Source organism: Cavia porcellus, unplaced genomic scaffold (genome assembly GCF_034190915.1).
Source record: "Cavia porcellus strain 051 isolate PalLab524CR breed Dunkin Hartley unplaced genomic scaffold, mCavPor4.1 scaffold_1, whole genome shotgun sequence".
NCBI lineage: Eukaryota > Metazoa > Chordata > Mammalia > Rodentia > Caviidae > Cavia > Cavia porcellus.
In genome coordinates, this window is record NW_026947484.1 from 145373218 (window position 1) to 145388824 (window position 15607).

General features: G+C 39.7%; 1 long non-coding RNA gene across 1 annotated transcript; it reads left to right on the top strand.

Annotated features, from left to right (window-relative positions):
• Nucleotides 1-1142: 1142 nt before the first annotated feature.
• On the top strand, nt 1143-15222 carry LOC134473208 (uncharacterized). Its single transcript, XR_010043334.1, has 3 exons — nt 1143-1264; nt 2249-2352; nt 15021-15222. It is a non-coding gene; the product is annotated as an uncharacterized LOC134473208 (long non-coding RNA).
• Nucleotides 15223-15607: the final 385 nt, after the last annotated feature.

Here is a 15607-nt window from a genome sequence, read left to right on the forward strand (position 1 = left end):
ACTGCTGTTTAATTTGAGTCTAGGGTAAGCTGCAGTTGGTCTGGCTTTCAGAGAATTGGATAAATCTTCTAAAGGACATAGAGAAGGGAAATGAGGGTTGGATACAGCATTCTGCCAGGCCCTGGACTGGAGAGCAGGAATACAAACATAAATAAAGAGTTCTTAGTTGAGTGTGTAACATGCACCTGTAATTCCAGCACTCTGTGAGGCAGAGGCAGAAAGATCACAGGTGTGAGCCCATCCTGGACAATTTAGTGAGTTGGCAAAACTCTACCTAAAAAACAAAAAAACCAAAAAGGGGATGTATCTCAGTGTAAGGCCCTGGGTTGAAGCCCTAATACTGCTAGATAAATATACAGTTCTTATCCTAAAAGAAGTTTAATAGATTTCTATTTAGATTAATTCTAAGAAGTTAGAAATATAGGATTAAGGAATAGTTAACTAGATTTTTATTTGTAGTGTAGTGCTAATCAATCTTAAAAAAAAAAAAATAATGCTAGCCGGGTGTGGTGGCCCACTGCTGTTACCCCAGGACTTGGGATGTTGAGAAAGGAGGATCACCATGAGTCAAAGGCTGACCTGGGTTACATAGTGAATTCAAGACCAGCTTGCTCTCCATAGTGAGACTCTGTCTAACCAACCAACCAACCAACCAATCATCCAGCCAACTAACCAACAAACTAACAAAACTCCAAAACCAGAACAAAACACACGCAAAAAAACCCTTAGTGATATAGCGACATAGAAGGAATGACAATCAGACATTTTGGATGTCTGAATCACCAAAAAAATTTTTTTGTTAGACTAGGGTCAATTATATCCAAATTGAACATTAATTTAGATTCAAAATACTTTGATGCATATACTGTCAAAAAACTCCTGACTTAGTTAATAACTTTTTAAAAAGTAGTTGTCTCAGTCAACCACAGAATAAGAGTATGGGGTACAATGCATTTGCTGCAAACGTGAAGGCAGCTCAAAAATGGAGTAACAGAATTTGTGTGTGTAGAACAGAGGACATTATTCTGCTACAGTTGCCTGTTCTGGTCTGATGTTTACTGGAAAGAAATGTGTATAGGTTTTGAGTTTTAAAAATATTAAGTTTAAGAAGAATATACAGTAATGACAAGCTTTTTTTTCCTCCAGAAGTTTGTCTTCCATTTTTGGTAGACTACCAAAAATACACTGAGAATTTGTATAATCATCTTAGTGGAAGAAACTTCAAGTAATGATCAAAACTTCAGACTGAGGAACCAGGATACCAGTGAGTACAGATTAGTCTTTATTTTCTTGAATCTTGTCATTACGTTCCATAGGTTTCTGTTAAATTGACTCCGTAACACAGTATCCTCTTTCTTTAGTGTTTTCTTCAGCTCCTGATCCCATCAGTTCCATAATTATGGACATTCTTTTGAATGTTGTTATCAGCCCTTTTCTTCTCTGCTGGGTTATCTACTGTGGCTCACAACTATTTACTTCTTAAATAAATTAGAAATCTGAGGTTGTATCTTAGATCTTTTCTTGAATTCCTTTGCCATGTTCCATCTATGTAGAGAAAGGAGGCAGAGAATAAGAGAGTTAAAATTTATTTAACAGTATTTCACCTATTTTATTTTATTTCCTTCCCACAATAACCCTGTTTGGTCTAGATATTAGCATTTTTTCGGTGAGCACGCTGAGGCTCACTACAAAGGTTAGACTTTGACAGAATAATGGATTTGTCACTTGCATCTTGGCCTTGTGACTCTTATTCTATGGCTCTTTCCACCGCAATGTAACTGCCTTCTCAGACTTATTTATTTATTCACTACACTTATTTACCTATACACAAACATGGCGTGCCGAGCATTTTCCGGGAGCTATGCTAGAGATAGGGAATAAAGCAATTAGAAAGACACAGTCCCTTCTTTTAGAAGCTAATGGGCTAGAAGGGGAGACTGAAAATCTAAGTGACTAAACAACGTGGTAAAGGTTTTGATCTGCACTGGAATGAATGGTTTGCTGAAATATGTGAGGAGGAATCAGGAAGAAATACTTGGTGGGGTCTCAGCGGAAGAGCAGAAAGTTGACTTCCCCCTTGGACTGGGGCTGTGGCTTTCAGCTCACTTTTCATCTTGGCGTGGCTTGCTTCCTCCCCATTACATTTGCAGACATGTAGGCCTTCGCACTGTCGCATGCAAGCTTCTAAGAGGACTGTGGCTATAATGCAATAAAGAATAAAAAATTAATTCTTACATTAAAATTTCAGTACTTCGAACAGATGGTTGATCATTCCCCCTGCTGGAATGCTTGCCAGTGTGAAGAATCCATCTCCACTCTGTAAGAAATGAAATGATGCTGCAGTGAAGTCATGTAAGTTGACACATTTGGTGTCAAGACCCTGAGCAGGGTCTGCTTCCCGGCTCTCCACCCCCTATGCTCACCTTCGTAGCTCTCAGCTCTCAGTGTGCTGCTTCTTCAAGAACAGCTAAAGACAGTCAGAGCAAGAATATGTGCACATTTTACCCCCGCAGGTGAGAGAAGAGCCCACAAATACGTATTCGGTGTAGAGAGGCTAATGGCTTATTAGGGTCTCATGATTCTGGCAATTTCTTACTACCTGGGTGTTAATGACTGCAATTAGTTATTCACTTTGGCCTGACTCTGGGAAAAACCTGTTATGTGCTGTCTTGCTCTATTAAAAAACACTTTGCTGCCAAAGAGAAAAATGCTGTGTTTTGGCCACTAAATCCATAGAGGGGAAACAGTCCCTTCTAATAGGCTTAAATCTGAACTTTCATAAAAGGCACCTTATCTCCTTGACTTTCTCATATGTCTTCATCTGTTCTATTGACTCTCTTTGATGGAATATACCAGCAGGCACTGCAAAGTGCTTTTTAATACTTCAGTAAACAGTTGGGAGAGAAACCTCATTACAGATAAAGTGAGAAGTGAAGCTGGACAGCCCATTTATCTTACTCAAGATGAAATACAGGCTATTGTTCAATTAGGCTAAAATACAATCTCTCATGTTTCCTTCCTAATGTCTTGTTTGGGGGCAGAGGTATGCGAGTGGGGGAAGCAAGCAGCAGGCTGAGTAAACTTCTGAAATATTGCCCAAGAATGCGACAGCAGAATGAGATGAGTGAGGAGGGAGGGGCACAGGCATCGGCAGCTGCTCCTCCAGAAATGTCTTTGCATTAATTTCTGCCAGCAGGAAGCAAGGCAGAAGTGGCTCGGGAGTCAGGGGAGGAGGCAGCCCCAGCCCTCCTCATCCTGGCCTGGATTTCCATTAGTGTGCCTCAGAAAGGAGAGGAGATGGAGAGGAGCACAGTCGGCCACGGGTCATCCTCAGGGGGGCTTTAGAGGGAAAGAGCTGAGAAGAGTTCATTTGATCCAAACTTAAAACGTATGAAGATTACATGCCTGCTTTTGTTCTTTATCCATTAATCATAAAAAGTTATGTACATACAAATTCTCTCCAATGAATGCAGTCATTACGTACTGTAAACACATAGTATGAGAAGGTTTTAAAAATCATAGCAAAGATTTTGTTGACTTTATGGGGATGAGGGGGGAAGAGGTGCTGGGTAGGGTACAGGGACTGGGAAAGAATGCTAGCAGAAAAGAAATCAAGCCATCTTGTTGCCCAAATCTTGTACCTGATTCTGTGTCAGTTGGCTATGTGGTTTGGGAAAGAGCTTCATTTATTTATTTTTCCCTTTGGAAATCCCATATTTATTCTTAAAAGTTCCTTTGCTTTTCCCTTTTGCATGTAGGCTGTTAAATTTGGTAGAAAGCTGAGATCTTTGCAAGGAGATCCCTTTTCTTTACTTTGAATCAGATCAAGTTTACTCTGAGATTTCTGATATATTTAAAATAAAAAGTAGCTAAATGCAGATCATTTCGTATATAATTCTTTAGAACATTACCAGTATCCACTAGTATTTGAAAGATTTTACATATATTTTCTTTGGGAATCTCCTTTTTCTTTGGTTGTTAAAATATGACAAAAAAAAAAAAAAAAAAAAAAGAGGTGGGGAGGGGGTTTGGCAGATGCTTTAGAGACTGAGGTGGGAGGATTAAAAGTTCCGATCCAACCTTGGTGACTCGGCAAGATCCCGTCTTAAGAAATAAAGACTGAGGACACAGCTGAGAGAAGGCACTGTGTCCAATGCTCCATATCGAAGATGTGAAAGGACCGCTACTAAGGCTTTGCAAAATTTAGAACACGATGTAGTAACCTTGTCTTCTTTTTCCTGGTCACACCCTCACCTAAAGTGTCATTGGAGACAGCCAGCCCAGTGGCCCTGGCAAAAGCCAGTGAGGAAAGGTGCTCCTAATTTCTGTTCACAGTCAGTAGCTGTGTGTTGCACCGGCTTAGTTTGGGCTAAAGAAATACAGCCTCCTTGTTCCTTGCTGTATTAGCATAGCATCAGTAAAGGCCCTTGCAGAAAAAACAAAACAAAACAAAACAAAACAAAATAAAATAAAATGCAGCTAGAAGGAAGGCCAAAGTTCTGACTCATTCCGTTTGTATTTTAGACCCTCCTAAACACAAACATCTCCTTCTGCCCTTAGGTGTTTATCTTGTTTTACACATGACGTGTGGTCATACATACCGATACTCTTTGCAATAAGATTCAAGTATTTTTTAAAAATGTATTTAGATAGGAAATAGGAAGAGTTCATTTATTTGTTTCTTTAAAACTTACTCATTAGTCTTAGAGAATCATGTATCAAGGTATTGCCAATGGTGCTTTGATTTAGTTCTGAGTGGGTTATTCAAATGAGATTTCGGGAACTGTTTGGGTTGTTCTTCAGTTTTGTTTGGTGTTTCAGGAAACCACCTGTAACTTTGGGGCTGCATTGCTCTGAAGAGCTGTGGAAGAGGTAGAGGGACGTTAGATGAATGGATATCCCAGCCCCCATAGAAGAGCTAGAAGTGCTAAACATCTCATAATAAAGGCATTAAAACATGTGCTCGGTGGAAAGGTAGATAGTGTTGAAAGATTTCTGGGACTTGAAAGAGTTAATGGAAATGTGTGAGAGAGAAAATGAAAAGCAAAAGAAATTCTCACACAATGCAGAGAAACAGTCAAAAGAATTCGAGATAAGAAATGAGTAGAAAGCAGGCTTGGTGGCACTCAGGAGGCAGAGGCAGAGGCTGAGGACTGCCATAAATTCAGGACCGGCCTGAAATACATAGTGACACCTTGTCTTAAAAAGCAAAGAGGAGGAGGAGGAGGAGGGGAGGAGGGGGTGGAATAGTGGGGTGAAGGGAAGAGAACCTGGAAGGCTGGACTAGAAAAACCGTACATGTGGGATGTGGGATGTGGGACATGTATGTATAATAAGAATACCCAAAACAGGACAAAGCAATTGAAGCTGAAACAGTACTGAAGTGCTGAATGAACTGACAACGGAAAAGACTCAGAGGGAAACTTTAAAATTTAATAAGGAAAGTAACACCCAGACATATCCTGGTGACTTTAAAATTTCAAGGATAAAGAAAGCTTTCAGAAGCATCCAGACAGAAAACAGATTACCTAGAAAGGGGAAAAAGTCAGGCTGACTTCACTTTTTCTTTTGCAACTGTAAATGCCAAAAGTCAACGGAACAACATTTACAGAGTTTTAAGGGAAAATAATTTTGAACCAAAAGTTATATACCCTGCCAAGTTATTGTTTCTGTATGAAGGCAACTGGAAGATATTCTCAAATTCCAAGAGTTAAAAACGATATCGACCGAGAATCTTCTCTGAAAAATTTGCTGAGTGACTTACTTCAGGCAACAGAGAACATGAATTAAAAATAGCTGAAGAGGAGAGAGGTGACTGCCTGAAAGAATTGTGGGGGCTGGGAAATAGCTCACAGCACAGTGCCTGCAGGGCAAGTTCAAGGTCCTGAGTTTGATTCCTGGTACCAAAAACAAAACAAAACAAAACAAAAAGAATCGTTGGTAAGCACAGAAACTCTTAAGAAGCACGCTTGTCTTAGTCACTTCTCATCACTGAGACATAATACCCACAATTTAAAGGGCGTTAATTTTTTCCACCACTGGCTGGCTTTAGGGTAGAAAGGGCTGGTGGAAAGGTTAGTCAGAGGAAAGCTGCGCATCAAGGCGTCCAGGAAGCACCGAGGGAAGCCAGGAGGCATGCCCTTACGGGCCACAGCCTGTGACACCCCTCTGACCTAAACACAAGTCACCCATCTTGTCCCAGTGATTCAGTGACCTTCCAAAAGCCCAGTCTCTGCGTGTGTAAGGCGATGGGGGGACATTCCTGATGTAAATCATCCACATGCAGTCTAAAGTCCTTACACACACAGTAATAAAACGCAGAAAAAGAGATTTGTAAACTAGCTTTAAAATTTTCAATTGATGTAGCTTTCTTTCTCCTTCAATTTATGTCATTGTAAACTGCCAGAGAGCATGCCAGCTATTCAGTGTCGTGGGCAAATGAGTGCTGTTTTATTTTTGCCCTGGAGTTTTATGCCTGTTGTTAAGCAAATATATGTAAAATAAAAGTGCTTTTTCATTGTGGACAAGAACAGTAAAGACATTCTAAATGTTTATCTAAAAAATTGGAAAATATTACACTTTTGTTTCCTTTTTGTTCAATCATAGAGGAAAAAACTAGCAAGTTTGAACAGGATGTTAATGCTGATAGTGTAAGAAGAAAAATTCCAAAGCACTGGTTGGAGAAGAGTGGGTAAAACACTGTTTGGTGCACTGAATTGGGAGCAAGGGTGATTTTTTGCATCAGATGGTAGTGCATAAATATATTTTTCACTGAATTGTGGACAAAAAATGGACTATATACATTCCAAAGTTTCTGTAATAGAAAAGAAGTGAAAAACCAAGAAAAAGTAGCAACAGAAAAATGGCAAGGAAGTATTGAAATTAGCACAAAAGAGACTGATAGAGATGACTTACCACACTCATGAACTGGTTATATTTTCAGTTAATAATACTTAAATTGAATGAACTATTAATCTCTGATCCAAGATACCTATATTTGTATGAAGCAGCAGTCAAAACTAGGGTTGTACAGCTTATAGTAATTGTCTAGCACATGCAGAACACTGGCTTCAGCACTGTAAGACAAAAGTAATAAAAACTCTTATTAGGTGATAGAGATTTTATAAGGTACTTGATATTTAAATGACTTTATGTGGTAAACAGCATGGCATTCATATGTAAGATCAATGTTCCGTATCTTGATGTGGGTGGCAGTTTAATTGCTGTAAACTGGCAGACACATATTTTAAAACACATATTTCAAATTTATGCCTTTTATGGACTTAAAGTACACTGAGTACTTTTGTTAATCAAAGAAAATACATGTAGGGGCCAGGAATTTAGCTCAGCTGCTTAAGCACCTGCTGGGCAGTGTTACGTCATGAGTTCGATCCCCAGTACCAACAGGAGAAAAAAAAGAAAAGAAAAAAAAAAAAGAAAGAAAGAAAGGAAACAAAATACATGTAGCAAAAACAAAAATAAAAAATAAGATTTCATTTCTTCAAAGCCTCCTCCCCTTCAAAAGATAACCAATAACTCCAGTTGGAAGGGCCGCAAATTTTCCTGTTAGCCCACAAGGTGATGCAAACCTTTGCAATTATCACAGCTTCAAAACCTTAGAATACTTTTCTGCCCCAAAGATTTGGGACTCTGTCCCAAGCTCTCTCCTTCCATGCCCTCAGAAAAGAGAGAAAATGTTTCAGGAAGCACTTAGAATGTTTGTGATATACGGAAGAGCAGAATATTTGTGATTTATATGGATTTGGTTTATGGGAGGGTAAATAGTCTCTTGTTATCACAGATTTGTTTTAATTTAATGTATATAATTTAATTTACTTAATATACCATTAAGTAACACACAGACCGAGTGGGCAATTCTTCAGGCAGTTGTTAGCTTCTTAATGAAAATTCAACCCAGTTGCTTGTTGGGGTAGGTAGAACTGGGCAAGAATGGGCAAGAACGAGAGGGCGGATCCAAGTGGCCAAGAGCCAATCCTCCTCCTTTTAGCCAATGGAGGCTTTTAGGAAATGCTGCAATCATTTTCTAAGACCTTTGGCAGCCTGCGTCACTGGGGAGGTGACTGAGTGAGCAGCCATCATAACTGCAGTAATACATCTACCTGTAGGTCTCCCTATGATCTGCGAGCCCTTTGAGAGCAGAAATCCTACATTTTTCATTTGTTTCATAGGCACATAATAAATGTGACTCTATTCAATGGATCTAGCGGACTATTTGACATGTCATATACTGCAACCAGCACTGCAAAATGGAACTTTGAAAGTTAATGTTTAAAAAAAATTTTTTTAGATATAAGTAATTTATCCAAACCCCTTTCTGCTGCACTCATAACCAACAGTCCCTCCCTTCCTCACTCCCCAAAAAGTGACAGACTACACAGAGATGAGTCCCTGGAGGCCAAAGAGAAGGATGAGCTGGATGATACAGCAACTGTGGAGATCAGTATTGTCTCTCAGTGCCTTACTATAAAAGACCCTTACTCACCTGAGCATGGTGATTTGAGGCAAAGGGGGCTCTCTGTCTCCTCAGAGCTACCTTTTCCTTTTTATCAGAATAAATGGCCCCCTTTGATTTGGTCAGCGGTGAGTAAACAGACCTAAGCGTGTAAACCTAAGGGGCTCAAAACACTACCGCGAGGGATTAGAGCAGTGGTGGCGAACCTATAACACACGTGCTGCAGTGAGCACAGAGCCCTGCTGGCACGACAGCCGTGTTGTTCCAGCAGCTGGACTTTGGATAGCAGGTGTTTCCTCTAAGCCGGAACCTCAGCATTCAGGTGTAATTGCAGTATTGGTGCTTTGTGATTCATAAATAGGCTTAGGATTGCAGTTTGGGCACTTGGTCTCTAAAAGGTTCCCCATCCTGGACAACCCCAAGAACTGCATCCCCCACTTTTCCAGCCAGTCCAGTGGGAAACTTCCATAAAATGAAGCAAGAAGGATATTCTCTATTATCTCATAGATGTCTTTGTATCTACAAAGTGGTTGTCACCAGGCTGGTTCTGAAGGTCCCTGGAGCTGGAATAAGGAACCTATGTCCACCCTTTTGTAGCAAGTTTGCTGATTCCTGTCACAGAGAAAAAATTTCATGGTGCATTAAAAAGAGGCATGAGAAGGGTTTATTAGGCACTCAACAATGAAGTGCAGGCAGTCAGAGAAAACAGACACATTACAGGTTGGAACTGGCAACATACATACCTCTGAGAAAGGTGGAAAAGCCCACAGAACCCCCCGCCCCCACACACAAGGGTATTAGCTCATTCTACAGGTGTGGGCAGCTTTTTATAAAAAGGTAATTTGAACATTCTTTGGATTTGCTTAACCTATTCCTTTATCTTGGAATCAGACTCTTGTTCCTCACTTTCTTAATTAAGCCAATTTATGGATTCTTAGTATTCCTAAGAAATTTTGGGTGTGGTGGCCCTGGTAGGGAAGCGTCTAACCTTCAGCAAAGGAACACTGATACGTATCGCTAGAAGCTTCAGTGCCTGACTAATGTCCTGGTTTTCTAAAACAACCATGAAGCTCACAGCAGAGTCTGACATTGCACTGATCTGTGAAGCTAGATCTTGCAAAGCAGAAGACACATTTGCAGAGCTGTCAGTAGCATTCTGTTTTGATAATTCACAGGTTCTAACTTGTACTGTTATTAGAATATCAAAGGCCATTTTGTTTTGTAAAATGGATTTTTTCATCATTTTTACTTGTGAATTTAATAATGAAATATCCATCTGTCATTTAGAGCTTTTTGTGTGTAGTTAATAAGAGATTCAATGTGCCTCTTTAAAACTTAAATTCTTACTTGGGGAATAATGACAGAGGCCAAATGATTACCCCAGTGAAAAGCTGATGTAGTCTATCAATGCTGCAAGCTTAAGGAGGTTAGCTGGTTGACCTATGGTTTTAACTCAGTGCCCTTGACCCATGGGTTACCCTGATGTACATCTTCCTATTCACCCTAGAGGCAACCAAGGCCATAGGTTTGTGTCACTGTCACAGAGCCACTGGGTGCCATTTGCAGCTGGTCATCTTGTTTTAGCTCTTGGCTCCAGTCAGTAGCAAACACGTCAGTGTCTCTTAATGCAAAAGTATGATTCTCTGGATAGAAATCTATCTCATACTTTGGGTGACATTGCTCTACTTATTAAGTATGAGGTTTTTTTGTTCCCCAAAAATGGATGCTAGTTGGTCAAGTTTCCCTATGGTAGATGACAGCCAGATATGTACACTCCAGACTTGAAAATATTTACCATGAATTAATGGTCGTCTTTCATCACAGTAATGTGGGGTAGATCAGGAGCTCTATATTTTCATACCTGAGTATTAATTGTAGCTAAAGAAAAAAATTTTCCATACTTTTTTGATAAACAGTCCCATTTATTAACCATTGGCAAACATTAGAGGTGGTAGAAAAATTTTAAAATTGTCGCTGCACTTTGTAACTATTCTATAAAATTTTAAAGTTTTATTCAATCATCTCCCTGTAGAGGCCTACTCACCATAGTAGTCTAGATGTATTGGAGTTGGACAATTATTCACAAACCCAGCATGCATCTTTGTTAATATTTTTGGCATATCGCTGGGCTCAGTGAAGGAAAACATTAGTTCCCCATTGGAGAATGGGATAAAGTTCAAGGAAAAAATCAACTGTCTGATTTCAGTTTTGGACAGGTGATAAACACTTGTTATGGCTGTAAGTTATAGGTATAACTGGAGACTAGTAACGGGCTAGTATACGATTTAGAGCCTTCTTTTTATATCTAGCTAACTTTTAACTTAATATTATTATTGTTATTATTATTATTATTCCTCTCTCCATATATTAGGACATGTTCCCAGCCACCACAAAAGGGTAGCCATGGAATCAGATGGACTGGGCTTCTGTCCTTTGCTTTTGAGGTAGAGGACAGAGATCTAAAGAGCAGTTTAGAGAACTTCTGTCAGGGTAAAGTGTTCAGGACTCAAAGGTGTATGCTTTGGGGGATGGCTTCCTCCAGTGTGACTGGAGACCAGTTCTCTTCACCGTGTGTACGGGCTGGAGTTTCCTATGATGGTTGCATGATGCTGCATAGGGCTGAATATTTGAGATTTTTCTGAATAATTGAGATTTTTCAGTACCCAGTGAAGCTGCATCTTGACATCTCTTCCCATTTACAGTTAGAGAGAGCAAGTATCTCTTGTCTTTTTTGTTTTTGTGTATAAACATTTATTTTCTAGAACCTTAGGTGTCTCTAAGTGCTGGAAAGGAAAAAATCCTAAGGCAGTAGAAGTGTGTAGACAAGAAGAGAAAAAAAAATCAACTATGCTTCAGGGGCAAGAGTTTGGAAGAAAACTGCTTCAGAGGGCCAAGCAGTGTGGGTAGGGGGAAGTAGGGAAGAAGAAAAAATAAAAACCATCTTAAATATTTTTTTAATTTTTAGCTTTTTGAGACAGAGTCTTACTGTGTTGTCCAGGCTGGTTTTGAACTCACAAAGTAGCACAGGCTGGCCTCAAACTCTTGGCAATCCTCCTGCCTCAGCCTCATGAGTTCTGGGATTACAGGCATGTGCCACTGTACCTGGCAAAAACTTACCTGGACTTAGCATAGGTGCCCTTTTGATGCCTCTTTTTACCTCCTACCCGACTTTCCAAGAGAAAATGTCACTGGCTAGATTTGCAGGTGGCTAAGGCTGAAGTAAGGGACCTAGACTAACCTTTTGTAACAAGTTTACTCACACCTGTCATGGAAAAAGAATTTTTAGGACATGGTAGAAAGAAACTGAAGTAGAGGTTTAGTATGCACGCAAGAATAGAGTGCGCATGGTCAGAAAAATGAGATACATTACAGTATGGGGCTGGTGACATTTATATCCCTTTGAAGAGGTGGGAAAACATGACCCACCCCTAGATGAGGATGAGCTCACTCTTTCTACAGGTGTGAGCAGTGTTATGGCTGTGTCTAGATGTCCCCCTCAAAAACCTCATGCAGTTATAAGTGGGATTTTTTTTATAAGAGAGTTTTTTCAGAGGTGTTTGAATCTAGAGTGTGTGATTGATTCCTGGCACAGTGCTAGGATTGTGGGTACTGGGATTAAGGGTGGGTGATCACTAAATCAGTCCACTGATGGTTTGGCACTGCCCTAATCCCAATAGCTTTGGAACAGTAGAAGGGACAGAAAGAGGCTTGTCTTTTTTCTTGCTTGCTTTGCTACCTTCCGCTTGCCATGAACTCTTTCTCCTCTGTATTGCCCATGCTGCCCTGCCTTGGAGCCAGCTGACTCTGAACTGAAACCTCTACAAACCTTGAACCAAATGAACCTTTCCTCCCTTAACTTTGAATGTTGGATATTTTTTCTTAGCAATGAGAAAAGTAACTACAACAGGCAGTTTGTTTTTTTAAAGGTAATTTAAACACTTTGGGTTTGTTCAACCAGCTCCTTTGTCTTTTTTTCTTTTTCTTTTCTTTTCTTTTTTTCTTTTTCTTCTTCTTTTTTTTTTGTCTTTTTCATTTTTATCCATACCGGGGATCGAACTCACGACCGCTTGCTTGCAAGGCAGGTGCTTATGCTGCTGAGCTAAATCCCCAGCCCCTAGCTCCTTTGTCTTGACATTAGACTTTTATTCCTCACTTCTTTAATTAAGCAAATTTATGGACTTTTAGTATTCTAAAGGAATTTTGGGTATGATAGTTCTTGTAAGAAAGGAGTATAAATTTAACCAAAGGATCGCTGATATGTATTGTCTTGGGTAACTTCAGCTGGTTCCTGGAGGTTGTAGTCTTCAGAAAGGTACAATTTTGAAGTCATGATTTTCTTGCCTCATTTCTATCTACCTTTTATTTCTTGATATGGTACATGTTGAGGCAGAGGTTTCCCATGCTTTTCCATAGCTGCCTCAAATGTTTTAAAACAACTCAACTCCAATCCAGTTTCCATGTTCACCAGTCTATGTGGTTTTCCAGACTTGTTTCTACCAAGAAGAAGATACCTAGGCCAGGAATGTTCTTTTCAGAGGGATAGAGAGGAGAAGCTAAAGTAAGTGTTCATAGTCTCTCCATTCAAGTTTGCAACTCCATTAAAGATAGAAAATCAGAATAAACTACAATGAATGGGCAACACAAAACAGAAGAATTGACTGTATGGTTGGGGTGGAGATTCTTACAACCCAGACATAGCTGGATATGGTGGTGCTCCTGTGTAATCTCAGAATTTTGGAGAGTGAGGCAGGAAGATCACCTTGAGTTCAAGGCCAGTCTGGGCTATATAAGTGAGACACTATCTCAAAAACTGCTGTCCCCAAAACCAAAAAACTGAAAAAAAAAAAAATCCCACCTAGACATATATGAGTAAGCTGACAAGTTCTAAGATTCCACAATATTCAAGTATGTATGTTGATTTAGACTTTGGGTGCTCTGTGGACCTTAGAGGAGCAGTCTTCAAAACAAATGGAATGACCTGAAAAACCCGAGGCTTATTTTGTAGCATTATAATATAAATTCTAGCAATCTATTGCTTGCTGATTAGAATGACATTGGACTGGTTTCTTCAGCTCAACTTCAGCATATGCAGAGATGGGGACGGCTATCACAAAGAGAATGAGAGATGCGATGGTAGTTGCTATTGTCTTCCCTAATTTGGAACTTGAGGACCTAAAAAGACTCCATCATCCTGTAATGATTTGATTAGTTCTATAATATGCAATAAGTACATAAAGTGGGTGAAGTTAGGGACAACTATTTGTAAGAAGCTAGAGACAGTTAGATAAGGTAGATCTCCAGTGGACTTGCTTTGAAATCTGTATTTCTTTAAATTGTTTTTTATTTTTTTTTTAATGTTCTGTTCTGTTTTGATATGGTTAACCTTACCCTCTTAGAGATGTAAAACAAATAGGTGGGACTGATAATCATATTACGGAGCTTTTGTTCGACCATAGAGCAGAATGGTTTGTAGGGTCACTTTTTTGAATGTCATTCTAAATACTTTAATTCTATAACCTAAACAGCCATTTCGAAGATGACAATTTGTAACTTATCAACCGGCAATTTCTTACCTTTTGTTTGTCTGTAATTTAGTATTATTTCTACCCTTTTTTTTTAATCTCCATGTATTTTTTTTTCGTTTCCTTTTCTTTAAATAAAAAACAAACAAACAAACAAACAAACAAAAAAAAAAACAAATGGAATGCCCATTGAAGGGAAGAAATGACTTTCTATGAAGCCCTTAAATTAATTTTATGGGAATTAATTTCTAGGTTCTCAGTTCCAACAGTGACCTTTCCTAAAACTGATCTGCCACACCTGTGGTTGGCTGATAGTTGCCACATCTATTTTAAATCCCTTTCTTTACTAATGAAAGATGAACCCTTCACCCCCAGGAAAGCTTATCAACAGATTGCCCTGGGCACCAAACCAGGGGACAATTCTGGAAGCCTGGCTTCTGAGGAGAGTGCCCCAGCCAGCAGGAGACACCCAGGAGCATCCCTTGTGTCAGCTGAGAGAGAAGCCAGGCTCTGAAGGCCCACTACTCACCCATCCGTCTTTCAAGGAGAATTTAAAAGTGAGATCATTGTCAAGGGGATGGACATAAATATGCTTATCTGAGTTGAAAAATGAAGTAACACATTTTCTGACTTCATGTAACTCTGATTTAGATGATTGGTTTACAATGAGAACTGAATTTGCCAAGTTACACTGTCTATAAATCGAACCATCTAAGTATATAGCTCCAAGGTTTCTGTCAAAAAATATATCCAGAGCTCATACGCACCAATGAATATGTTGGAAATTAGACATAATTAATATTTTTAGAGGTCTGTTTTGAATCCTCTAGGATACACATACATTATTTTTCAAAAAATGCTAAGGGAATATATGCAAGAAAACTTGAAGACAATTTCTGGGTAAAAGTACCAGGCTAGGATGTAGCTAGTGGAAGGTTTTGTGAAGTAGAACAGTGCTTGGTGTTGGTGAATGAAAGAGTTGGGTAAAATGGTTCACTTATAATTAGGATTCTTTTTTCTTTTAGAGATTAAACTGCTTCTCCAACTTCCTCAAGCTGTGGAACTACCATCCAACTACCATCCTTCCTTACCTCAGCTGAGATGAATGGACAGAAAAGAAACATTTCTTACCAACCCTACTGAAAGAAGGGGGAAGGCACAGAGGCTGGCTCCAGGTCAAAGTTCCAATTTCCACAAGAGAAGGAGGGAGGGCAGGAGCAGTGAATAAAATGGCACTTTCCTGTCTATTGTCTCATTTTTTAGTTGCAATAGAAGTCCATACACAGCTGAAGGAAGTGAGAGGAAGCTTGGTAGAAGCTCCCTTCTTGTCTCCTTCAGTGCTGGCTTTGGATAACTCTTCTTTCCATCGAAGGTTGTCTCCTGTGTTCCCGGGGAGTGATGAGCGGCAGGGACCAGAGCAGCTGCCAACAAAGGGCTGGTTCAAAGTGCACAGGCAGGGAAAGGCTACCTGGGCATTCGTTCACTGTCAATAGCTTGTGTGAGGACTTCAGTGTTGAATCAAACATGTCCAGTGAAGGGACAGTAATGTGACCAGAGCCTCAGGAATGGAATGTCAATAGCTTTGGTCACCTGCCTCAGTTTGAAAAAACTT